Raw genomic sequence first — 26,398 nt, forward strand, 5'->3', positions numbered from 1 at the left:
TGTCAGGGCTTCAGTGTCTTTGCGGGGGGTGAGGACAGAATTTAGCCGATAATACCAATTAAATATATTTTAATATAAAAGTGTGGTGAGGGGATGAGATACTGTAACAACACTGAAGGCTGATCTGCTGACTAATTAGCAGAATGCCAGAGTTAAATGATAGCATTTGGAGAGAACAATATATTATGATTGTTAAGAAAACAAGCCCATTACCAAATAACACATTTATTTACACCAATGGCCTCACAACATTAACAGCTAAATGGAGTAGCTAATGGACTTTAGATCATAAGAAATGATTCGTATAGCTGCTCTTTTCTTTGGCTGCTGGAACACAATCTTTCAATTTAATGGGGCTCACTGAAGAAAGTACACTGCTTATTTAGACTGGTAAATTTTTTATTCCCCACCTCACAATTTTTCCCCCTAAACTTTACCAAGTAAGTTTAGACAACTATCTAATACTTGATTGACATTCTATTAATTGTCATGACAGATAACAACAAGTATAGGTAATATTGAAAGCTTACCGCCTGTCAGGTATTATGCCAAGTATTTTATATGCATTATTTTGTTTTATCCTCACACAACCCTCATACAACAACAATGAGTATTCTTTTTATATCAACTTTAATGTGGAGATACTGAGGCTCAGAGAAGTTAATGACTTACCCACCTGGTTAGTGAAGGAACTAAGATTCAAACTTGGTTGTGTCTAACTCCAGAGCCCATATTCTTAATTACCTCATGTGGCTCTCTTGTCTTAACCCTAACTGGACTTCTCAGTTAATTCCATTGATGAAATGTCTCTTTCTAAAGATTAGGCTGCAAAAGGTCCATCTAGTCAAGGCTATGGTTTTTCCAGTAGTCATGTATGGATGTGAGAGTTGGTCTATAAAGAAAGCTGAGTGCCAAAGAATTGATGCTTTTGAACTGTGGTGTTGGAGAAGACTCTTGTGAGTCCCTTGGACTGCAAGGAGATCCAACCAGTCCACCCTAAAGGAAATCAGTCCTGGGTGTTCATTGGAAGGACTGATGTTAAAGCCGAAACTCCAATATTTTGGCCACCTGATGCAAAGAGCTGACTCATTTGAAAAGACCCTGATCCTGGGAAAGATTGAAGGCAGGAGGAGAAGGGGACGACAGAGGATGAGATGGTTAGATGGCATCACCGACTCAATGGACATGAGTTTGGGTAAACTCCGGGAGTTGGTGATGGACAGGGAGGCCTGGTGTGCTGCGGTTCATGGGGTCGCAAAGAGTCGGACACGACTTGAGCAATTGAACTGAACTGAACATCATAGCAAGGGCTACCCAGGTGGATCAGCAGCAAAGAATCTGCTTGTGATGCAGAAGACACAGGAGATGCCACTGATTAGATCCCTGGGTCAGGAAGACCCCCTGGAGGAGGGGATGGTAATCCACTTCAGTATTCTTGCCTTGGAGAATCCCATGGATAGAGGAGCCAGGCAGGCTACAGTCCATAGCATCACAGAGTCAGCCATGGCTGCAGCAACTGAGCACTCACACATGCACATTACAGCAAATCTGCAGAAAATTATATTAAAATATGAGCAGTGCCTCTATCTAATCAGACAAGTCTAGCTTTTTTGGAAATTTCCACAGTTCTTGTATCCTCAATTTCCCACAATTCTTCCAGGTCACCCAAGAACACCTCTTAGAGGCAGCATAGTTTGGGGGCACAAAACTGTGACAGATTTTTACATGCATTCTCCCAATGCCAGCAAACAGAAGTATAAGTCTCACAGAGGCAAAGGCTTGAAACTCAGTGACCAGTGCAGGATAAGGCACCAATCTGAGAACAGGGAGGTTAATTGAGAGCCTCATATAAAACAACAGAACCCTCACTTTCCTTTTTCATCCAGTTCCCAAGTACCAGCGACCTTATTCCTGGCACTTACATACTTATTCTCAAGGAAGCATTTCAGAAAATAGAGGATCCTGGGAGGTGAGGATGAGTGGTAAGAAGGACTGAAAATTATTAATAAATTTGATCATGTGGGAAAAAATTTTAGACCAGAAGACAGTGATAGGTACAAAAATTAATCATTAATTCCAAGATTTTTTAATTAATAAGAAATTAAATAATCCAAAACTAAACATTGATTTAATTTTTAAAAGTTGGGAAGTTACTATGTTATCAAGAAACTGGTCACAGGAAGGAGGTGAAATGAAAGTTAAATCCTCGTCTAAAATATTAGGAAATCAATGGATAATGTTTAAAGTTGACATCTCAGTAGAAGTTGTAAAGCACGTTATTCAGAATTATGGATACAAACAGCTGAGAGGTGACTGTGCTGCTCTTGGGAAATAGGTCAAGATGGAGTCGGATGAGGGGACTGCTATTTTTTTTTATTATAAAGCCTTTTAAAAAAAATATAAGCCTTTCAGTACTATTTGACATTTTTAACTATATGTTATCCCTTGGATAAATATAAAACACAATTTTAAAAGATTGTGTTTTAAAATTGTGTGACTGGGAAGGAATCGAGATGGCAGAGTAGGAATACCCTGAATCACCTTCCTTGGGCACACCAAAGGACAGCTCCTCACAGAGCAGCTTTTCATGAGAACAACCATAAGGCTAGCAGGAAAGATCTTCTATAACTAAAGATATAAGGAAGGAAACACAATGAGGTGGGTAGGAGAAGCAGCATTCCCTAAGGAGCAAAAGTCTGAGCCTCACTTTGGGCTCCCCAACCCAGGGTTTTGTACCAAGAAAAATGAAGTCCCAGGACATCTGGCTTTGAAAACCAGCAGGGCTTATCTTCAGGAGAGCTGGGGCTGTATAGGAAATAGAAACTCTCCTCTTTAAGGACATGTGACAAAGCTCATATACTCCAAGTCCCAACGGAGAGGAAGTAACCTGAAAGGCACCTGGGTTGATCTTGGAGATTCTTCTGGAGAGGTGAGAGGCAACCAAGACTCCCTCTGGGGACTGAGACACCGACAGAAGACATTTTTTTGGATCTCATTCTACTGTGCTGAGACTGGCACTGGCAAGTATCATTTTGAAATGCTCCTTCCAGTCTGATATTGAGGGGCCTTCCCTACTCACCAGCAAACTCACAGCAACCACACATGGCTGGGCCACACAGCCAGTCATGCTAGGAGCTGGCCCCGCCCACCAGCAGACCCACAGCAGCTACATAAGTCAGAGCCTCATGGCCTCACTACCAGCATGCCCATGGTATCTGGCCCCACCACAAGAGAAGGACCCATGCAGCTATGTAAGAAACATCCCAGGAGGATCTATTCTGATGACCAGAAGGAAGTATGATATTGGGTCCCATACGATGTCTCCTACATAAGATTATTTCTCCAGGATCAGGAAACATAACAGAATTACCTAATACAAAGAAATAAACACATAGAATTAGGCAAAACAAGATCATTTCTCCAAGATCAGAAAACATAACAGACGTACCTAGTACACAGAAATAAACACAATTAGGCAAAACAGAGAAATATGTTCCAAACAAAGGAATAAGAGAAAAATCTCAGAAAAAAAGAACCAAATGCAGCAAATATAGACAATCTACCCAATAAAGAGTTGCAGGTAATGATCATAAAGATGCTCACTGATCTTGGGAGAAAAATGGATGAATACAGGGAGGACTACAACAGAGCTAGGAACTATAAAAAAGAACCAGTCAGAGCTGAATAATATAACAACTGAAATTAAAAATATATTAGAAGGAATCAACAGTAGGTTAGATGATAGAGAAGAGTAGATCAGCAATCCGGAAGACAGGGTAGTGGAAATCACTCAAGTGGAAGAGAATGCATGAGGATCATTTAAGGGTCCTCTGAGACTACTATTCACATTATAGGGGTCTGAGAAGAAAAGGAAAGACAGAAAGGTACAGACAAATTATTTGAAGCAATAAAAGCTGAAAACCTCCAGGTTCAGAAAGCACAGAGTCCTAAACAAGAAAATCTCAAAAAGGTACACACCAACACACACAGTAATTTAAATGTTAAAAATTAATGAGAAAGAGAGACTCTTAAAAGCATCAAGAGAAAAGTGACTAGTTACATATAAGGTAACTCCCATAAGACAATTGGTTGACTTTTCAATAGAAATCTTGCAGGCCAGAAGGGAGATGCACAATATATTTAAAATTATGAAGGCAAAACCTATAACCAAGACTATTCTACCCAGCAAGGTTATCATTCAGAATTGAAAGAGATAAAGTTTTACAGACTAGCAAAAGTTAAAAGAATTTATCACCACTAAACCAGCCTGAAAAACATGAAAAAGTAACTTTTCTAAGTGGAAAAGAATAGACCACATTTAGAAATAAGAAAATCATAAAAGTAAACATCTCACTGGTAAAGGCAAACATATAGTAAGGGCAGTGGATCAACCATCATAAAATTTAGTAGATAGGTTAAAAAAAATTAAAATCATCTACAGTTCACCCTTGAACAACATGGGTTTGAACTATACAGGTCCACTTATATGTGGGTTTTTTCAATAGAAAATGTACAGTTTTACCAGTCTTATGGTTGACTGAATCTGTGGATATGTAGGGCCAGCTATAAAGGAAAATGCAGATTTTCTACTGCATGTAGAGTTGGCACCCCTAACCTTCACTTTGTTCAAGGGTCAACTGTATCTCTATAACTAATAGTTAGCATAAAATTAAAAGATATAAAATATGATGTCAAAAAATATAAAACATAGGGGGCAATGAAAGTGTAGGGTTCTTAAAATATATTCAAGCCTAAGAGATCATAAACTTAAAAAATACCCACATGTTTACTGTAAACCAAAAATCTATAATAGATACACAAAAGTAAAGAGAAAGAAATCCAAATGTAACACTAAATATAGTTATCAAATAACAAGGGAAGAGAGCAAGAGAAGAAAAAATATAGCAGAGAACTACAAAAACAATCAGAAAACAATGAACAAAGTGACAATAATTACATATCAATAACAAATTACTGGAAATGTAAATGAACTAAATGTTCCAATCAAAAGAAAAAGAGTAAGTGAGTGGAGACAAAATAAGACTCACATATATGTTGCTTCCAAGAGACTGACTTCACATTTAAAGACATACATAGACTAAAAGTTAGGAGATGGAAAATGGTATTTCATGCAAATGGAAATGAAAAGAAAGCTGGAGCTTATCAGAAAAAATAAACTTTAAAACAAGACTGTAAAAGAGATAAAGAAGGGCATTACATACTGATAAAAGGATCAGTCCAACAAGATATAACACTTGAAAATATATAAGCACCCAACATACACTGTTCACCAAAATACATAAAACAAATATTAACAGACATAAAGGGATAAATAGTAGGAGACTTGAACACCCTACTTACATCAATGGTCAGATCATTCAGGAAGAAAATGGTAAGGAAATGCTGACCTTAAACTATACATTACAACACAAGGATTTACTATATATATATATAGAACAATCCATGCAAAAAAACTGTAAAATAAACATTTTTTTTTCAGGTGCATATGAAACATTCTCCAGGCTACATCACAGGCTAAACCACAAAACAAGTCTCAGTAAATATAACAAGACTGAAATCATGCCAAGCATCCTTTCTAATGAGAACAATATGAGACTAGAAATTAACTACAAGAAAAATTTAAAAAATAAAATAGCCAAGTGGAAGATAAGCAATATGCTACAAAGAAAAATAATTGGCTATTAAAGAAATTACAGAGGAAATCAAAGAAATTAAAAAAAAATACCTGGAGACAAATAAAAATGGAAACATAATGTACCAAAATCTAGTGGGCATAGGAAAAGCAATTCTAAGAGGGAAGTTTATAGTGATCTAGACCTACCTCAAGAAACAGGTAAAATAAGCAATCCAATTTTATTCTAAAGGAACTAGAAAAAGAAGAACAAAGCCCAAAGTTAGTACAAGGAAAGAAGTAATAAAGATCAAAGCAAAAATAAATGAAATAGAGACAAAGAAAACAATTTTAAAGATCAATGGAAGATAAAAATATAAACAAAATGGATAAAGGGGGAAAAAGGCCCAAATACATAAAACCAGAAATGAAAGAAGAGAGGTTCAAACTGACACCACAGAAATACAGGGGATCCTATTACTAAAATAGTTATACAGTAACAAAGGACAACCTAGAAGAAATGGTTAAATTCCTAGAAACATACGATTTTCCAAGACTGAATCATAAAGAAAGAGAAAATCTGAATAGATCAACTACAGTAATTAAATTGAATCAGTAATCAAAAAACTCCCAAGAAACTGAAGTTCAGAATCATCTTCACAGGAGAATTCTACCAAGCATTTAAGAATTACTTGTGCTTCTCTTTTCATTTATTAGTTGGAGTCTAATTACTTTACAATATTGTAGTGATTTTTGCCATACATTGACATGAATCAGTCATGGATCCACATGTGTTCCCTATCCCGATCCCCCCTCCCACCTCATTCCCCATCCCATCCCTCTGGGTCTTCCCAGTGCACCAGCCCCGAGCATTTGTCTCATGCATCCAGCCTGGGCTGGTGATCTGTTTCACCCTTGATAGTATACTTGTTTCAATGCTATTCTCTCAGAACATCCCACCCTCGCCTTCTCCCACAGAGTCCAAAAGTCTGTTCTGTACATCTGTGTCTCTTTTTCTGTTTTGCATATAGGGTTATCATTACCATCTTTTTAAATTCCATATATACGCGTTAGTATACTGTATTGGTCTTTATCTTTCTGGCTTACTTCACTCTGTATAGTGGGCTCCAGTTTCATCCATCTCATTAGAACTGATTCAAATGAATTCTTTTTAATGGCTGAGTAATATTCCATGGTGTATATGTACCACAGCTTCCTTATCCATCCATCTGCTGATGGGCCTCTAGGTTGCTTCCATGTCCTGGCTATTATAAACAGTGCTGCAATGAACATTGGGGTGCACGTGTCTCTTTCAGATCTGGTTTCCTCAGTGTGTATGCCAAGGAGTGGGATTGCTGGGTCATAGGGCAGTTCTATTTCCAGTTTTTTAAGAAATCTCCACACTGTTTTCCATAGCGGCTGTACTAGTTTGCATTCCCACCAACGGTGTAAGAGGGTTCCCTTTTCTCCACATCCTCTCCAGCATTTATTGCTTATAGACTTTTGGATAGCAGCCATCCTGACTGGCGTGTAATGGTACCTCATTGTGGTTTTGATTTGCATTTCTCTAATAATGAGTGATGTTGAGCATCTTTTCATGTGTTTGTTAGCCACCTGTATGTCTTCTTTGGAGAAATGTCTGTTTAGTTCTTTGGCCCATTTTTTGATTGGGTCATTTATTTTTCTGGAATTGAGCTGCAGGAGCTGCTTATATATTTTTGAGATTAATCCTTTGTCTGTTGCTTCGTTTGCTATTATTTTCTCCCATTCTGAGAGCTGTCTTTTCACCTTGCTTATAGTTTCCTTTGTTGTGCAAAAGCTTTTAAGTTTCATTAGGTCCCATTTGTTTATTTTTGCTTTTATTTCCAATATTCTGGGAGGTGGGTCATAGAGGATCCTGCTGTGATTTATGTCGGAGAGTGTTTTGCCTATGTTTTCCTCTATGAGTTTTATAGTTTCTGGTCTTTATTTAGATCTTTAATCCATTTTGAGTTTATTTTTGTGTACGGTGTTGGAAAGTGTTCTAGTTTCATTCTTTTACACGTGGTTGAGCAGTTTTCCCAGCACCACTTGTTAAAGAGGTTGTCTTTTTTCCATTGTATATCCTTGCCTCTTTTGTTGAAGATAAGGTGTCCATAGGTACTTGGATTTATCTCTGGGCTTTCTATTCTGTTCTATTGATCTATATTTCTGTCTTTGTGCCAGTACCATTCTATGAGGCCACCATCATACTTGTGCTTCTCAAACTACTCCAAAAAACTGACAAGAAGGAATGCTCTGAACTCATTCTACTAGGCCAGCATCATCGTGATTCCAAAACCAGACACACTCAAAAGAAAAAAAAAAAACTTGCAAATCAATATCATAGATAAACATGGATGCAAAAATCCTCAAAAAAATATCAGCAAACTGAATTCAACAATACATTAAAAGGATCATAAGCCATGATCAAGTGAGGTTTATCCCACAGATGCAAGGATAACTGAATATCCTGAAATCAATGTTACACACTACAATAACAAAATAAAGGGTAAAACCCATCTGTTCATCTCAATAGATACATAAAAAGCTTTTGACAAAATTCAGCTTCCATTTATAATAAAAATTCTTAAGTGGGTAGAGAGGGAATATAGCTCAACATAAGAAAAGCAATATATGACAAGTGTATAGCCAATATCAGAGTCAATGATGTAAAGCTAAAAGCAGTTCCTCTAAAACAAGAAATAAGATAAGGATGCCCACTCTTGCCACTTTTTTTTTTCAAAATGGTATTTGATGTCCTAGCCACAGCAATCAGACAATAAAAGAAATAAAAGGATTCCAAATTGAAAAGAAAGAAATAATAAAACTATCACTGTTTGCCAATGACATAATACTATATATAAAACAGCCTAAAAACTTCAATAACTATTAGAACTAATAATGAATTCAGTAAAGTTGCAGGATACAAAATAAATATACAGAAATTTGTTGTGTTTCTATATTTTAACAATAAACTATCAAAGAGAGAAATTAAGAAAATAACTCCCTTCACAATTGCATCAAAGAGCATAAAATACCTAGGAATAAAGGATGTGAAAGACCTGTACTCTGAAAACTCTAAGAATTGATGACAGAAACTGAAGACAACACAAGCAATAGAAAGATATACCATGATTAGGGATTGGAAAAATTAATCAAAAACAAAGGTGACAAAAGTATATAATGGGGAAAAGATAGCTTCTTTAATAAATGATGTTGGGAAAATAGAGCAGCTACATGACAAAAAATGAAACTATAAGCACTGTACACTTGTTGATAAAATTGCTTCCTACAGGGGTATGAGTTAACAATGCTGAAACAATAAAATGTGTATCCTGGAATTCAATGGAAGGTGGGTGACGGGAGCCAGTTTTCTCATTGTTGGGTGAGAGGTTACAAAAAAGCAAGAGGATAAGACTATAATGCGGTAAAGGATTAGAGCTAGAGATGTCAGGATGAATTCAAGTTTAGTTTAATATATCAATGGATGTTGTTTAGTTACTAAGTCATGTCCAGCTCTTTTGTGACCCCATGGACTGCAGCCCACCAGGCTCCTCTGTCCATGGTGATTCCCAGCCATGAGTACTGCCGTGGGTTGCCATTTTCTTCTCTAGGGGATCTTGCCAACTCAGGTATTGAACCTGTGTCTCCTGCATAGGCAGGTGAATTCTTTACCACTGAGCCACCAAGTAAGCCCATATCAATAGATACAGATGGTCATATACAGAAACATTTACAGATATGTATATACAGATGGGTTGGTATTATAAACATATCTCCTTGCTCTGTCAGCTGAGAGGACCTAGAACCAATGACATCCACTTATTTCTATAGAGTAGCAGGCATACCCAGGGCCAGATCTTTGTTTTCAATGCCAGTCTCCTAGTAAAAGAACTACGGTTCCTTGGACAAATGGCTGATTCTCAAACTGGGGCAGAAACATGCAAGATTAGCCTAGAGAATCTTGTAGTGTCAGAAAGCAAGGAAGCGCATAAAAACAAGAACACAACCCATGCAACAATAACAATAATGTCAAAGGGACACAGGAGCCAAATGAAAGAGCTCCCAGTGGCCACAGCTGCAACAATACGAGCAAAAAAGTAAACTAGTATTGAATTTGTGGCTCAAACAGTGAAGAATCTGCCTACAATGTGGGAGGCCTGGGTTCAGTCCCTGGGTTGGGAAGATCCCCTGGAGAAGGGCATGGCAACTCACTTCAGTATTCTGGACTGGAGAATCCCCATGGACAGAGGAGCCTGGCAGGCTACAGTCCGTGGCGTCGCAAAGAGTCAGATACGACTAAGTGACTAACACTTTCACTTTTCATTCAATTATAACCTGAAGTGTAGAATAAGTATCTATGAACCATTGTAACATAAACAATTGAATAAACAAGTAAATAGGCAAAGAAAAATAGTCAAATCTGTGCAGAAAAATTACAAATAATTTATACAGGTGTTCCACCCTTTAAGAGGTACAGTGTAAGTCTTCAACTCTTTAAGTGTTGGATGCACATATTATTTCCTTCCAAAGATTAAAATATGTAAAGGGAAAACTTTAAGGTGAAGAAAACTGTTAAATGAGGTCAACTTCAATGGTGATTTCATATTGTTAATGTGTACCCTTGATATCGTGTGATGAGAATAGCACTTATACCTCTGTGGTCTTCCTCCCCAAAACATACCACTCTGATCTAATCATTAGCAAATATTGGACAAATTCCAATTGAGGGACATTCTATAAAATATCTGATCAGCACTCTTCAAAACTGTAAGGGACATCAAAAACAAGGAAAACATGAGAAACAATCAAACCAAGAGGAGTGTAAGAGGTGAGACATCTAAAAGTAGTGCGCATTTCTGGATAAAAATCATAGAACAGAAGAAGGATGTCAGCAGGGTAAGAAAAAACATGAGTAAAGCATGGATCAACATCAATATTGGTTCACAAATTATGACAAATGTACCATACTAACATAAGATGTTAAAAATGGAAAACCAGGGGTGTGGGCTATATGGGAACTCTGTACTATTTTCACAATCATTCTGTAAATTTAAAACTGTTCCAAAATAAAAACTTTACTTAAGAAGATAATGGTCACAAATTTCCATAATTCCTGCTCTAATTTTCCATATTAAACCCATAAATTTCTAAAACTCTTGGGAGAAATAAAACAGCATAAGAGGGAACATTATTTAAATTCATATCCAAGATCCCACTGGATTCTAAAATGTTCTGAACTGTAGGCAACAATCTACACTATGTTTTCAACATGCTGTACACTACTGTGACATCAATTGGCACTGAAGGTCAATATGTGTATCTTGTCAGCAAACAATAGCTGACTTTGGCCAATTGGGACAAAATAAAGGTATTTATTGGAAAGATTCGGGGCAGCTCACAGACTCTTAGGTATAGCTAGCTACCCAGTTGGGCTTCGCAAAGGACAGGAAGCAGGCAGCTCCAAGACAGGCAGCAGGATCTGCTGATCTCTTCTCATTTGAATCATGTGACCACCTCTAGGCAGAGTAGAGTGGAGAAGCTTATTTGCGATGTTACTTAGCCTGCATGCAAAGTGGGAGAGTAAGTTCTTCCAAGTAACTAAGGCATTTCCAGAAGAAAAGGAAGCAGATGCTCAGTGGGTCAAAATATCAGCCGTCCAACCACAGTTTTTCCTTAAAATCCAAAGGGAAGGTTGAGGCCAACAGGACATTTGGACCCAAGCATCATGAAATACAGAACAGAGGTGGCAAGTTACAAAGGCAAGAGGTGGGTCCCTCGAGAGAGGACTCTCCAGGATCCATCCTCAACACTGGCAGCACAGTGATGGAAGACATCAGAGTCAAACCGTGATGTTTTCTGGGAAGGAGCATTCAGTGAGAAACAAGTATGGAAAACTCAAGTAAGTGACTTAACAATTAATCAGTGTTGAGAGTAGCGCATTTTGTCTACATGGGTGGGTGGTGTGTTTTTTCTTATTTCTTCTTTTGCAAATCAATATAATTTTTTTTTCTAGAATATGCACAAATCCATGAATGAAAAAGAAAGCATATATTCAGTCACAGGGGTGCTTCCAATGATCAACTTTAGCTATTTTAGTGTTCAGGCTGTCAGCAGTGGACTTCTAGGTACACAAGTCACATGCTCCTAGAACAGGATGCTATCAACACTTCGGTGGGCTTGTCTCCACCTCCCCGATGTGCAAAGAGCCTTGCACACAGGAGGGATACTGGAAAACAACCTTCTTAAACCCTGACTCTTAGAAAACAGAGGCTCCTGCAATGGCAGGAAGGAAAGGTCTTTGTTGGTTTCACTTCTCATTGGGCAAATCAATGCTAAGGCCCATTCAACTGTTTCTGGCTCGTTAGTTCTCTTGTGTGTTATGTAAGGCAGGTAGAGCAGATAACCCAGGACATCAGCCTCCTGTGTCACAATCCATCTTTTCTGATAATTTAGAAGATACCCCTCAGATTATTCCATCAGTGATTTCAATGCCAAAGAGCCAGCTGCAGTAAGTAATTTTTTCCCATTTCTGACTGCACAATGGACCATAATTGGCAGAAATGCATCCCACAAGTCAGTCTCTAACCCACGATTCAGGCTTACATCAACAAATTCCTCCAATCTGCCAAGTGTTATTCCATCTGAGCAATCGCCTTATTCCTGGCACCCAGCATGCCACTTCCTGTTTTGTACGCTGGATGTGGGGCTCGTTTATGGCTGGCTGGAGTCAGCAAACTCAGCTTGAAAGCAGCCTGGTGGAATTCTGACCAAAAAATCCCTTACTATAATTTAAAAATAAATCATACCAAAATGACAAAGCAGAACCAGGGCTTTGTTCCCCTCACTGAAAACGAAAGAGTTTAATGGAAAATAAAATGCCAAAGCTGCAGGGAAAATTACTATTGCAGAAATTGTATTTCAGATTTCTGAGCACAAGTCAATTATATTTCCTAAAGCTGTTCAGAGTATAGATAAAATGCCAGCTAACCTCGCAGTGTGTATATCTATTCATTTCCTACCAGCAATACCTGCTGAAAGTACCACACGATGATTCCAGAGTTCTGTACCGGGCCCTACTCCAGTCGCTTCTCCATCTCACTACCATTGCTATAGACTGCTCTGTGATATGGGCATTCAAGGAATAAACCAAAACTATTTTTTCCCTCATGTCTAGGTTGTAGTGAGTAACTATGGCTGCCTTTTCAAAGCTATGCAGTCCTTGGAATGGTATCTCCTTTCACAAAGCTAATCAAAATCAAAACCTCAAACCCAGAGAGAGGTGAAGTTTCCTTATGATACACTGAAGGTACTCAATAAATGTTTATATAAATTAAAAATGAAAGCATGCGTGCATGCTCAGTTGCTTCAGCTGTGTTCGACTCTTTGCGACCCTTTGCGACGTAGCCTGAGGTTCCTCTGTCCATAGGATTCTCCAGGCAAGAATACTGGAGTGGGTTGCCATGTCCTCCTCCATGGGATCTTCCTGACCCAGGGATCGAACCGATCTCCTGCACTGGCAGGCAGGTTCCTTACCACTAATGCCACCTGGGAAGCCCAAATGAAAGTAGCACTAATATAATTTGTTTATTGAAAAACAACCAAATTTGTTTTGGCTATGTACCCAAACTTACCACCACAATCCCCCAACACATGCATGGCACAATTATGTACATGGCTTGAATACAATGAAAGGAATAAAAATAATTTTCTTGAAAAGCCATTCATAATCACTTTGTAAATCTAACAGGTGTTTAGGAAGCATTATTTCACAAGTTCTTTTCAGTGGTGTTCAAGGGAAGCATGTGGGTAGTGTAAACAGCAAAGTAATGACTTAATGACTTAGATCTCAATGATCATAATACTGTTGTTGTTGTTTTGGTAAAGTTTTCAGCAATCAGCAAGGCTTTAGACTGAATAATAATAATTTATAAATAGCTAGACAACCAAAACAACATCCTTTAAATTCCCTCTTGGAAATTTTAGTTGGTGAGAATTTTTTTTTTTCCTGAGAGATGGAAGACAGTACATTTACAGAATATAGACAGTTTACTCTCCATCCTGAAATCACAACTAGAGTCTTGACTAGAAAAGGAATGGCAAAGTATTGTCCCATAAAGCCTGAAAGCATGGAATAGGTGAGAGTCCAGAGTCCCAAGTTAACAGAAGAGAGTCTTATCCATTTAATTTCCTCTTCTGACACCCCACCCGCACAGGGGTGAAGCTGCCTTCCCTTGCATGGGTATGGCAGAGCCCGCTGCCCCTCCCTCTGATCTGGAATTGACTTATCCATCACTTCGTGCCGAGGAGCACAGGCATTCACAACTTGCGAGCAGATAGATACTTGCTCTCCTGGACACATCATAAGGATGATGTGCTTGGCTCAGCAAGACTTTGAAAGCCAGAGTGAAAAGCAAGGGACCATATGTGTTGTAACCATTCTTTAAAATGCTGCCAGGCCTGCAAGCAGCGTGGACAATGGCCCCATATGTAAGGTACATCTGGAGTTACATGCAGTTGCCTGACTGCCTTGCTCAGTGCTTCCGCATGTTTAGTAGAATAGAAGGGTTTAAAACAGAGTCCTCTTCATATGGGAAAGTAATGGTAGCTTGTGTGTGTGTGGCTGGAGGAGAGGAGCAAGAGGAAAGTGGAGGAGGAGACGTGGGTCCTGGCCTCGCACAGTCAGAATGTCATGATCAGATGAACCATCTGCACGGGGCATGGCTTGCATGCACTCCTCATCAGAGCACTCCTGTCCCACCACGTCTTACTCACGTGGGCCTCATGCTGTGCTTGGCCCCAACTCTGTGCGACCCCATGGACTGCAGCCCACCAGGCTCCTCTGTCCATGGGATTCTCCAGGCAAGAATCCTGGAGTGGGTTGCCATGCCCTCCTCCAGGGGATCTTCGGGACCCAGGAGTCGAACTGGGGTCTCCTGCACTGCGGCTGGATTCTTTACCAGCATCTGGGCCTTAAGAACAGCCACTTTTACAGACAGAGAGGAGGTGTCAGAGGAGAGCACATGGAATCATTCTGTGTACTGAGGCAGATTTGATTTCTGAGATTAAAGAGTCTAAGTTTGCAGCAATATAACTGATTGTTTCTCTTAGTGCTCCTTCAAGGTAGGTCAGATTTGCTGTTTCCTTCAAAGAGCTGGCTGATGAATTAACATTCCTTTATTTTAGCATTATTTCTATAAAACCCTAAAGAAAATCCTACATAAGGCCATGAATTTGGCGCATGTCTGATGTCATACATTTATGAAAAAATAGTAACCTCTTTATATGTCCCCAAGTCCTCAAAAATAACCTTATCATTTAACGTACTTTTCAATAAGCATTTTTAGTTATTATTATTATACTGGAAATTTGAGATTTTTCTGACATTAAAAGGCTAGATTAAAACAAACACTATGCTCCCAGAGATGAACCTGGCACATACAGGGTATTTTCACATTAATTTGCAAGCTAACAGAGAGAATGCCTTCCTAGCTGCCTTCCTCGCAGTGAAAGGATAAGGAATGAAAGTAACCTGGAGTGAAAACTTACTGATGTTATAAGATTTGATTTCTAAAGTGAGGTACAAAGCTTTAAAAAGAATATTTTTTAATCTTCTCCACACAATGAACGCATTTCAAATGTTAAAAAGAATCCCGAATGACCTTTGTCTAGCTAAAGATTCTTAATGAGGAAAAAACATCACAAATGAGTCACTCACCTGGTTCTGGGGAGCAAGATCAAGCAAAATGCTGTTCTTGAATTATAGCACTTTGCATGGGGCAGCTCCTTTGATCCGTGCAGCAACAGCAGGCGGGAGGGAGCATCACTGTCACCTTACAGGTGGGGAAAGTGAGGCTCAGAAAACTCCTAGGATGTTGCAGTCAGGCAGCAAAGCCAAGCCTCGGCCCCAGGCCTGGTTGACTGGGCCAGTCCTAGCTGTTCCCTTCTGAATAATGCTGCCCCTGTGTTGCTCTATTAACCTCCATTCAGGCCACAGAAAGAGAAGAAATAATGAGAAAATCAGACTACATTAGGTTTCACAGGAAAACCTCAGAATGTTAATATTTACATTTTTTAAATATGCATGGTTTTCTACATATGGCCGTTAGAAGGGTTTCTGAGATTTAAAGATTTCATTGTATTGCTGGAAAGAACTGCTTTTCAGTAAGCCTGATTATTACATGGTGGGTCTGGATGGCTCATTGACAGCAGGATGGGGGTGAGGGGGAGCAGGCATGAGCCTTAAATGCAAGAGGCCAGATGGAAGTGAAACTCACTGCGTGTCCCTCTCACCAAGCATCCCTAACCCTGACCGCAGAGTGGGGGACAGACAGAACACACGGCGCGGGGGGCTGGCGGAGTGCAGAGGGGCTCCTCACGTGGACCGGGCACCTGACAAGGGGCAAGCCGAGGCCCACAGACGCCTCTCCTGCTGAGTTGCCTGGTGCCCTTTTGAGAACATGCACCGGCCTTACCCTTACTGGCCTGAACCTGCACTTGGCAGAAACAAATGACGAAGACCGTCTCCTCATTTACGAGCTGCATTTTTGGAGGAGCAGACGACTCATTCACATGTTGGAGCAAGGGCCCTTCCTGGTTGTTTTCTTGCACATTCAGTTTGATTTTATAATTACTCCCACAGGAAGCCTGCTGTCTTAAGCTTGATCTCTGTAGGTACTGATGGGGTCTGGTGGCTCGAAAGCACATGGGTCACTAAAATATTAATATAACTCCAAAAATTGCTTTGGTCTTCTTGCAGCACCCTCATCCTAAAAAATCCTAACTGCGGTCACTCAGTTATAGCTAATGCCATGGATCCCGGCTCGTTCCGTGTCTCAGCCCTCTCCTCCAGCTGCTGGCCCGGCAGTGAGTGTCCACTGAGCACAGAGGAAGGCCCACACGGTGAAGCCGCACAGACCTGGGCTCGAGCCCTCGGTCGGTCCTCAGTGAGACCCCCAACAAAATGCCTGGTCTCCATGAGGATCACTTTCCCCAACAGTAAAGTAAGAAGCAATGACATGATTGTAACAATACTTCACCAACTGCACATTAAATCAGTTCAGTTCAGTTCAGTTGCTTAGTTGTGTCTGACTCCTTGTGGCCCCAGGGACTGCAGCACGCCAGGCCTCCCTGTCCATCATTAACTCCCGGAGTTTACTCAAACTCATGTCCATTGAGTCGGTGATGCCATCCAACCGTCTTATCCTCTGCCAACCCCTTCTCCTCCCACCTTCAATCTTTCTCAGCATTAGGGTCTTTAGATAGGAATATTCATTTTAAAGGGCTTCCTCGGTGGCGCGAGTGGTTAAAGAACACACCTGCCAAAGCAGGAAACATTAGAGACACGGGTTTGATCCTCGGGTGGGGAAGATCCCCTGAAGGAGGGCATGGCAACCTACTCCAGGATTCTTGCCTGGAGAATTCCATGGACAGAGGAGCCTGGTGGGTTATTGTCTATAGGGACTGCAAAGAGTAGGCCACAACTGAAGTGACTTAGTATGCACGCACACACATTCATTTTAAATGTACTTTACAAATTTAAAAAGTATCACACAAGTGATCATGATTAAGGTCATCATTGTATAAAAGTACAGTGGGTGACAAGGAAGGGAAAGGCAGCCAGAGGTCTAGATGTGACCTAATGAGAAGAGTCTTAGAAACGCTACTCCCAGTTCTAGGTCTGCTATTACCTAAATGTACAACCCTAGACAAGGTGCTTAGCTTCTTTGTACCAGTACTTCATCTGTCATAAATATGAATGGAAAGAAGGGAAAAAAACCATGGACTAGGATGTACACGTCTTCTCTCATATAATCCAAATGGTAGGCTTCACGAGAAGCATCATGTAGCCACTGGTGCAGGTGAAGAGCCCAGAGACCCTGAGAACTTAGTGAAAAGAACGCAGAGCACAATCTGGTGGCTCCTGGTGCAAACCCCGCTCTTCCAACTCCAAAGCGCAAGCTCAGCCTGGTCGAGAACCACACAGAAAAGACAGAGTGGCCAGGACTTTGACCGAGGTGGCTTCTAAGGATTTCTTTTATTTCTAAAATATCATGAGTTTAAAACTTGGTGATTTTTCCATTTAATTAAAAATAAAAGCCTGAGTCACGCAGAGCTAAATCTCTCTCCAGTTTCTACGTGAGCTCCCTCCACAAATGTTCCCTTGTTTTTCCAGGGTCAGGCGAACTGGCTACTAGTGGGCTGATCAAAGCTCCTCAGATGTCCACTCCCATCACTTCTCTGGGGGATGGCTGTGACTCATGGCATTGGGCTAATACAACTCATCTCTCTTCTCACAAAAACACAGGCCAATAACAGCAAGACAAGCAAACCCCTGGCTTCCAATACTGTGAGAACAATCTGCCCACACATCCCCAGCCCCAAGGACAAAATAAACACTCTTTCTCTCATTAAAAGAAAACTGCGGAACTTAAAGCATAATATGCTCATGGTACCCGCTTTGAGAAGGAAACAGAGAGAAACCACTGAGGAATTCTCCTCTCTGACCAACGCCTGCCATAGAAGAAAAGCGTTAAGAGGAAGGCTGCCTTGTGTTAAGTACAAGGCCTCTAACTCCATTTTATTTCCACTGTCACTGATGTAATTGTGAATTCCTGCTGCATTTATAATTAAGAAAGAAACAGATGGTAATGCTTAGTACTAAGCACTAAGGAGTGGCCATTAAAACAATCTAGAATGCCAGCAGTTGTATATGATATCAGAGGTTCAGTTTACCATAACAAAGTTTTATATCCATGGGAAAAGAGGCTGAGAAATGCAGGCCTCTTTCTCCATCACAAATCCATTCCCATCACAGCTGTCCCCTCAGTGAAGGCACACTGCATGTGACAGGCGGCCTCCTAGCCACACTTGCTGCTGGACACAAAATGGGTCACATCACATACCACAAGTGGCCATCACAAGGGGTAAAACATAAAGTCCAAGGTGGAACATGCACCAGGTTATGAAAATGCAGTTGGTGAGGCACTAGAAAATCACTAAAGGCACATGGGGGTCAGGGCAGGCTGATAGTAAGAGAAAAATTCCAGAATGCTGTGGGAACATGGCCGGCAGCCTGGGTCTCCTGGAGCATATAAGAGGCTATTAAATTCTGCTACAAAAATAAAACAAACTGACCCTCCCCTCCTCACGAAATATATGTGTTTATGCAGTGTATATGTGTATGTACGTGTGTGTGTAAAAACTGAAAGGAGAATGGCTGTATAATTTTTTCCAGTAAGACAATCTTTAGTGACCACATCAGCTAGCTGTTGGGAAAGTAATCTAGCTCCCATTCTCCACTGATACACATGAGTGTTTTTGCCTTTAGTAATCTGAGCTTCCTGAACAGTTTCTCAGCTCAACCTGCCTTCAGATTCCTCTTTGAACTCATCTCATCTCATTGGAGTCACACCACGCTCTCATAGGGATCCGGTTCCCACAGCGGGGGCAGGTCACTCGCCGAACCTAGGTACCCATCCTGGCAGCAGCTCGCGCTCACATTGGTCGGCTTCCGTCGTCCTTAGCAGTGTCTGTCTCCTGCCAGCCTCCAGTCTAAGTCACTAACCACGCAAGGTGCGTGGCAGCAGAATGGTTTCACCTTTAGAACATCTCACAGCATCTAATTATAAGACCTTTCCACTATGAATAGTGCTATACATCACAAAATAATGAGGAACCAACTCTAAGAATTCTGAAATACACTGTCATGTTAGAACAGTCTCTCCCCGAATTTTGTCCCCACCCTCAACAGAGAAGGGGTGAGAGAGGGAGAGAGAGAAATTCAATAAGGAGCTAGTATAGAACAAGAGAGTGCAGGGGCAGGTGGAGTCTTGGGAACCTGGTAAAAATGTTGGAAATCTGTGAGCTCCTTTTCTGCTTGGATGATCCTTAAGAAAATGTCCGTAATGTTCAGAGCCTCTGATTACGTGACCAGGGTCACACTTGAGATTCATTGTGTCACAACTGTCAGAAAAGCAAAGGGAAGACAATTCAGACCAGTGCTTTTACCAACATTTTCCAACTAATAGCACATTTACTGACTGTTCGACGTGACTCAACAAGTCTTTTCTCCCGAGGTGCACAGGATATAGGAGGAGAACCTAAGACTGCGACAAAGGAAAGCCAGCATCCACATGGCCCAGAGGAGCAAACAGGCGTGGCCGGACGCCAGGAGTGAGGTTTCGGGCAGGCTGGGGACAGCACATCCAAGGAAAGAGAATGCTCCGGCACAGCAGCCGACTAGTGACGCCAGGACGTGTAGCAATTGACTCCACGTTCAAAGCCCCATATACCGTTTCTCCGGCAGATACTGCGAGACAGTCACCAACTCTATCCTCCCCTCCTGCTAGGGCATTAATCATAGAGGCGTAGCTGGGTGTGTTGCTACTCGGCGAACCTGCACTTCCCAGCCTCCCTTTCACTTAAGCATGGTGCTGCTTCAAAGCTTGTCAGTGGCTTGTGAATGGAAGTGACAAGGGCCACTTTCAGGTCTGAACCTTAAGATATTCCACATTCTCTTATCTTTTTCCAGCTGACAAGCCAGCTGCTGCAGTAAAGACGATGACACCGCCCTGGGTTATGAAAGAGCAACAAAATGGAAGGAAACTGGCCTGAATGACCACAGGGAGCAGAGGGACTCAGTAGACATGGACCACTCATAACAGGCCTGCCGCATGAGCCGTAAATAAATCTTATTGATATCTGAGGCACTATATTGTGGAGTTTGTTACAGCAGCTAGACTTTGACTAATACATTTCCCAAATAGGATCAAAATATATCAAAAGTATAAAATATAGTGTGTATATTGGCCATATACTATATATATGTGTGTATAGTGGCCATATACTATATATATATAGTTCTATATATAGAACTACATATAGTTCTATATAAAATATAGAATTATATATATATATATAATTCTTTGGTCAGTATTTGTTTTCATCTACTGAGCTCCTTCTATCAATCTGCCTTGGCAAATTCTTCTACATTAGTTTGGCAGATCCTGATTTCTAATAGCATAGAGATATAACTAACAGCCAGGTGGTGCAGTGGTCAAGAATCTGCCTGCCAATGCAGGAGATGCAGGAGACATGCGTTCAATCCCTGGAACAGGAAGATCCCTTGGAGTAGGAAATGGCAAACCACTTCAGTATTCTTGCCTGGGGAATTCGCTGGGACAGAGAAGCCTGGCAGGCTACTGTCTATGGGGTTGTAAAGAGTTGAATGTGACCGAGCACACATGCATAACTAACACAATTTTGCCGATTTGATCTTCTAGAAATCTTTCAAAGGCTTCTAAGCAAACTAGGTCAGATTAGGGTACCTTCCGTACACATGTTCCTGTGCCCAACGGTGGATGTAGGGGGTGAGTTTACAGAAGCCCATGAAATAGACTTTTACTCATGTGGATTTCTTTCTTTCTTTCTTTTTTTTAGCAGACTGACACAGTGCTTTATTTAAGCTGTCTGTGCGAAGGAAAATAATGTACATCCCTATCATATACGTGTAAAAATACTAAGGATGTAGAGTGTACAAAAACAGTTTCTCGTAGTTATTTCACATCCTTGTAAGTCATATACTTAAGGAAAGAAACAGTTTTACTATGACCAACAGTAAGAGTAAATACAGTCTCTTGGGTTCGTAGTTGTGTCTGCTTAAAATCCTTAACCAGATGACTAGATCTTGTGTGAACCTAATGAAAGAACTAGCAAGGTCAAGAAATGTCACAAACTATAAAACTACAGGGAGGTAATTCAATGACCAATTTGAGGTTTTTCTTTTTATTTAAATAAACACTTTACACTTCATGCTTGCCTGTAATGCACTACCAGGAGCAAGATAAGGAAATTCTACTGTAGACAGTACAAACGATAGCAGCAAAGTGTGTACACTGACATATAATAGAAAGACCCTGCAGTTAGGAAGGAAGGCCCTTACTATGGACTCTAAGAGAAGCAAGTGGCCCTTGCGAGAACAGCCAGCTTTGAGAAGCTGGAGACCAGTATGGGAAATGGGAGACACTGGAATACTGGGAAACACTGCTATAGAGTTAGTGTGGAAAGCAAAGCTCTGAGCAGCCCTGCCAGAAATCCACACAGAAACGGCCAGTTTCTTCCAGGACGGCTGCATTATGGCCAAGAGGCAGACTTCGTGAAAGTCGGTACAGAAATGAGTCTGCAGTAAGGGATTCTGAAAATCAAAGCCAAGAAAAGACCTCGTGTGACACTAACGGAATCTCAGAGGGGATATGAGACTAAGCCCCAGGCACCAGCTGAGGACGGAGAGCCGGCTGTGCAGAGTGGCCAGCCTGGGGCACAGTCAATGCTGCCATTAATCCAAGGAAGTGCCCTTGGCCAAGGTCATAGAAATTACCTTAAGATTTGGCGGGGGGCGGGGCGGGGGGGGGGGGTGGACAAAACAACCAACCAAAAACCAAAACCCAAAACTATCTGTGTGCTTAGTATATGGTACAATACTTTCCCTCTGAAGAAATGAATGCTCTGAATGCCAGCCAGTCTCAGCTTTCCTCTCTTTCTCACGCCTGTTTCTTTTTTAGATAACGGACGCAAGACAACTTATAGGACATACCTTCTAGTCTACTTCCTTGTCAAAGGGAAACATTCAACATAATTAAAAAAAAAAAAAGTTGAGCTATATGTATAGGTAAGAATGAACTACCATTGACTGTAACTTCCTACTCAGTACTAAGGATGAACTTCACTCAGATAGAGATATGAAAAATTAGGATAAAATCTATGTCTGAATATGTCTTAGCTGCCTTAGTTAAACGGCCTTTAACCTCCTCTCAGCCCCAGTGGTCCACCCACTGCCAGCAGAGGTTTCCTGTCTATAAACCCACACTTCCAGTGTCAAGAGGCTAGTGCATCTGCATTTGAATATGATTCATCCTATTCATGACTTAGAAAGTCACTTGGTTTTTCATACAATGCAATCATAACACTGTGGCTCGCTGTAGTCTTCCATTTGGGAGTTGTCAGATAGTTTAACTAAAATACATCTCCATGATGACTCCATGGAGTCGTGAGGACTCCAGCTTGCTGCAACAAGGGCCCCCTGCCCTCTGGACTTCATAGGCTTCTTTGGAAAATGTCAGCTCCTAGCACCAAAGGGTTTAATCTGAAGATCATCATTAATGAAAGAAAAAGATGAGGTTTGATACATGCCCCCTTTCAGTGAGAAATGTTGGAATTTGAGGACATGAGTATATATAGAAAAAGAAAAGTCAGAAGTGTTCTTTTTTTGTTTTGTTTTTTTCCCCTGATGGCTTAATTCAGTGATAAATGTACCATGATTAGAATAAACACACCGGGTCCTTATCCTTTACTGCCCACTTTGTAAATACTTGAGCTGTGCTCATTTTGCAAAATAAAGTCCATTACTTACCATCCAGGACTCAATTTTCTTCATTATATTATGTTGCCAGGCCATCATAGCCTTTTAATTCTCAAAACAGCAAATAAAACATCCATTTGTTTCCACCCCTTAATACATATAGTTGAGGATTTCTTATTTTTAGCACCAAGGGTTTGAATGACAGCATCTCTTCTCCCAAACGACTTTGGGAGTCAAAGTCTAATCTATATTAGATTAGACTAATATTCTAATATTTGGGTCTAATATTAGACACAAATTCTAATCTATATGTACAATTTCAGAGCCTCATCAAAAATTATTTTACATAGAAGAAAAAGTGCATGAGTCTCACCAGCGTGAACACTCCTTGCACATGAGTCAAAAGAAACTGCAGTATGTCTATTTTACGTAAGTTGGAGCTGCATTTGCTAACGTGACATACAGTTCTCATCACTAAAAAATAAATACTACTGCAGTATAAACAAAATCATAAAAGGACATTTGAAGTTTTAACATCTGAGAAAAGCTAATTCACGTAGAACTGAAAGTAAAACAAACTGAAACAAATGAGGTGAACACCTGTTCACCTCTGTGTACAGATTTTGGTGAAAAGCAGGATCATCACACCTGTCCATATTCTTCAGCCATCAGAGGTGATAATATCAGGAAGGAGAAGAGGTTTCCAAGCACAGGGGAAATAAAATGCTCTCTGGTGCAAATCATATCAGAGACCCTTAAGTCATCTACTCTGCTGCGCACATGCTTCCTTCCTTGGCAGACAATGTTCCTTTACCAATAAGAGCCTGGGAAATCTGGACATTCACGTGAAACACCAGGCTTCCTGTGTACCTTCCGTACACATATTCCTGTGCCCAATGGTGGATTAGGGGGTGAGTTTACAGAAGCCCATGAAATAGATCTTTACTCATGTAGATTTCTTTTCTAAGTAATTAGCATCATCATCTCTTTTACCTACACGGTTTATTTTGAAATCTTTTTCTGAGACCTGTGATTTTAGTAGGAGAAAGTATCTATTTATATTCCATAAAAGAAAACTGAGGCTCAGAAGAGTTAGTAAAATTCCCCTGCAATGCAAGGCTTTATTCTGGGACAGAGGTCATCATCCTTCCTCTCATTGTCAGGAGAGCAATCTCAAAATATGGTCCCTGGAGGTTCATGATAAATGCAGAGCCCAGGTGTCTCCTCATTCCCACTGAATCAGAAGTGGCCAGAGGTTTGGCAGAAATCAGCATTGCCGTCAAGTGCCTCATGCAAATTAAGCAAAGTATTCTAGACAATGGACATAACTCAAGCCATCTCAGAAACATTTTACTGGTTTGTGAGGGGAAAAATATCATTTATAACATTTAATCTAATCAAAACTGAATTTCAACATTTTTCCCCCAGACTTTTAACTTTAAACTAGAGTACTCAACTATTTACCAACGTAACCTGACTTCTGGCAGCTATTGTGATATCTTTATACAGGCTTAAGTGTGAACAGATCTCTCTCTTTTTTTTTAAACTTGGTTAAGAAATGGCTGGATCATTTTTTCAAAAGGGACTTTAAAATATGTGAAGGGAAAGCAATGCAAAGAAATAGGGGAAAACAACAGAGTGGGAAAGACTAGAGCTCTCTTCAAGAAAGTTAGAGATACCAAGGGAACATTTCATACAAAGATGGGCACAATAAAGGACAGAAACAGTATGGAACTAACAGAAGCAGAGATATTAGGAAGTGGCAAGAATACACAGAAGAACTATACGAAAAAGATTTTCACGACCCAGATAATCACGATAGTGTGTTCACTCACCTAGAGCCAGACATCCTGGAATGCGAAGTCAAGTGGGCCTAGGAAGTCTCGCTATGAACAAAGCTAGTGGAAGTGATGGAATTCCAATTGAGTTATTTCAAATCCTAAAGATGATGCTATGAAAGTGCTGCACTCAATATGCCAGCAAATTTGGAAAACTCAGCAGTGGCCACAGGACTGGAAAAGGTCAGTTTTCATTTCAATCCCAAAGAAAGGCAATGCCAAAGAATGTTCAAACTACCACACAGTTGCACTCATCTCACACACTAGCAAAGTAATGCTCAAAATTCTCCAAGCCAGGCTTCAACAGTATATGAACCATGAACTTTCAGATGTTCAAGCTGGATTTAGAAAAGCCAGAGGAATCAGAGATCAAATTGCCAACATCTACTGGATCATCGAAAAAGCAAGAGATTTCTAGAAAAACATCTACTTCTGCTTTATTGACTAGGCCAAAGCGTTTGACTGTGTGGATCACAACAAACTGGAAAATTCTTCAAGAGATGGGAATACCAGACCACTTTACCTGCCTCCTAAGAAATCTGTATGATCAAGAAGCAACAGTTAGAACCAGACATGGAACTTCAGTCTGGTTCCAAATTGGGAAAGGAGTACATCAAGGCTGTATATTGTCACCCCGCTTATTTAACTTATATGCAGAGTACATAATGCAAATGCTGGGCTGGATTAAGCACAAGCTGGAATCAGGATTAAAGGGAGAAATATCAATAACCTCAGGTAAGCACACGACACCACCCTTATGGCAGAAAGTGAAGAGGAACTAAAGAGCCTCTTGATGAAAATGAAAGAGGAGAGTGAAAAAGCTGGCTTAAAACTGAACATTCAAAAAACTAAGATCATGGCATCCGGTCCCATCACTTCATGGCAAATAGATGGGGAAACAATAGAAACAGTGACAGATTTTATCTTCTTGGATTCCAAAATTACTGTAGATGGTGACTACAACCATGAAATTAAGATGCTTCCTCCTTGGAAGAAAAGCTATGACAGCATATTAAAAAGCAGAGACATTACTTTGCCGACAAAGGTCCATCTAGTCAAAGCTATGGTTTTTCCAGTAGTCATGTATGGTTATGAGAGTTGGACTATAAAGACGGCTGAGCACCAAAGAATTGATGCTTTTGGACTCCGGTGTTGGAAAAGACTCTTGAGAGTCTCTTGGACTGCAAGGAGATCCAACCAGTCTGTCCTAAAGGAAATCGGTCTTGAATATTCATTGAAGGACTGATGCTGAAGCTGAAACTTCAATATTTTGGCCACCTTAATGCAAAGAACTGACTCATTGGAAAAGACCCTGATGCTGGGAAAGATTGAAGGCGGGAGGAGAAGGGGATGACAGAGGATGAGATGGATGGATGGCATCACCGACTTGATGGACATGAATTTGAGCAAGCTCTGGGGGTGAGTGATGGACAGGGAAGCCTGGCATGCAATGAGTTGGACACGACTGAGTGACTGAACTGAAAGGGAAAACCAAGCCAAATAACCTGCAAAGAGGAGAAATTGGCAATGACAAGCTTGTCTTATGTG

General features: G+C 40.6%; 1 protein-coding gene and 1 long non-coding RNA gene across 7 annotated transcripts in view; both read right to left on the bottom strand.

Moving 5' to 3' along the window:
* Positions 1-26,398, bottom strand: part of CPQ (carboxypeptidase Q) — a 529,074-nt gene that overhangs the window by 229,788 nt on the left and 272,888 nt on the right. The window lies entirely within an intron of this gene.
* On the bottom strand, positions 364-24,717 carry LOC122678961. Its single transcript, XR_006336294.1, has 4 exons — positions 23,396-24,717; positions 17,792-17,796; positions 14,635-14,639; positions 364-374 (listed from the first exon to the last, which is right to left on the bottom strand). It is a non-coding gene; the product is annotated as an uncharacterized LOC122678961 (long non-coding RNA).

Source organism: Cervus elaphus, chromosome 21 (assembly GCF_910594005.1).
Source record: "Cervus elaphus chromosome 21, mCerEla1.1, whole genome shotgun sequence".
NCBI lineage: Eukaryota > Metazoa > Chordata > Mammalia > Artiodactyla > Cervidae > Cervus > Cervus elaphus.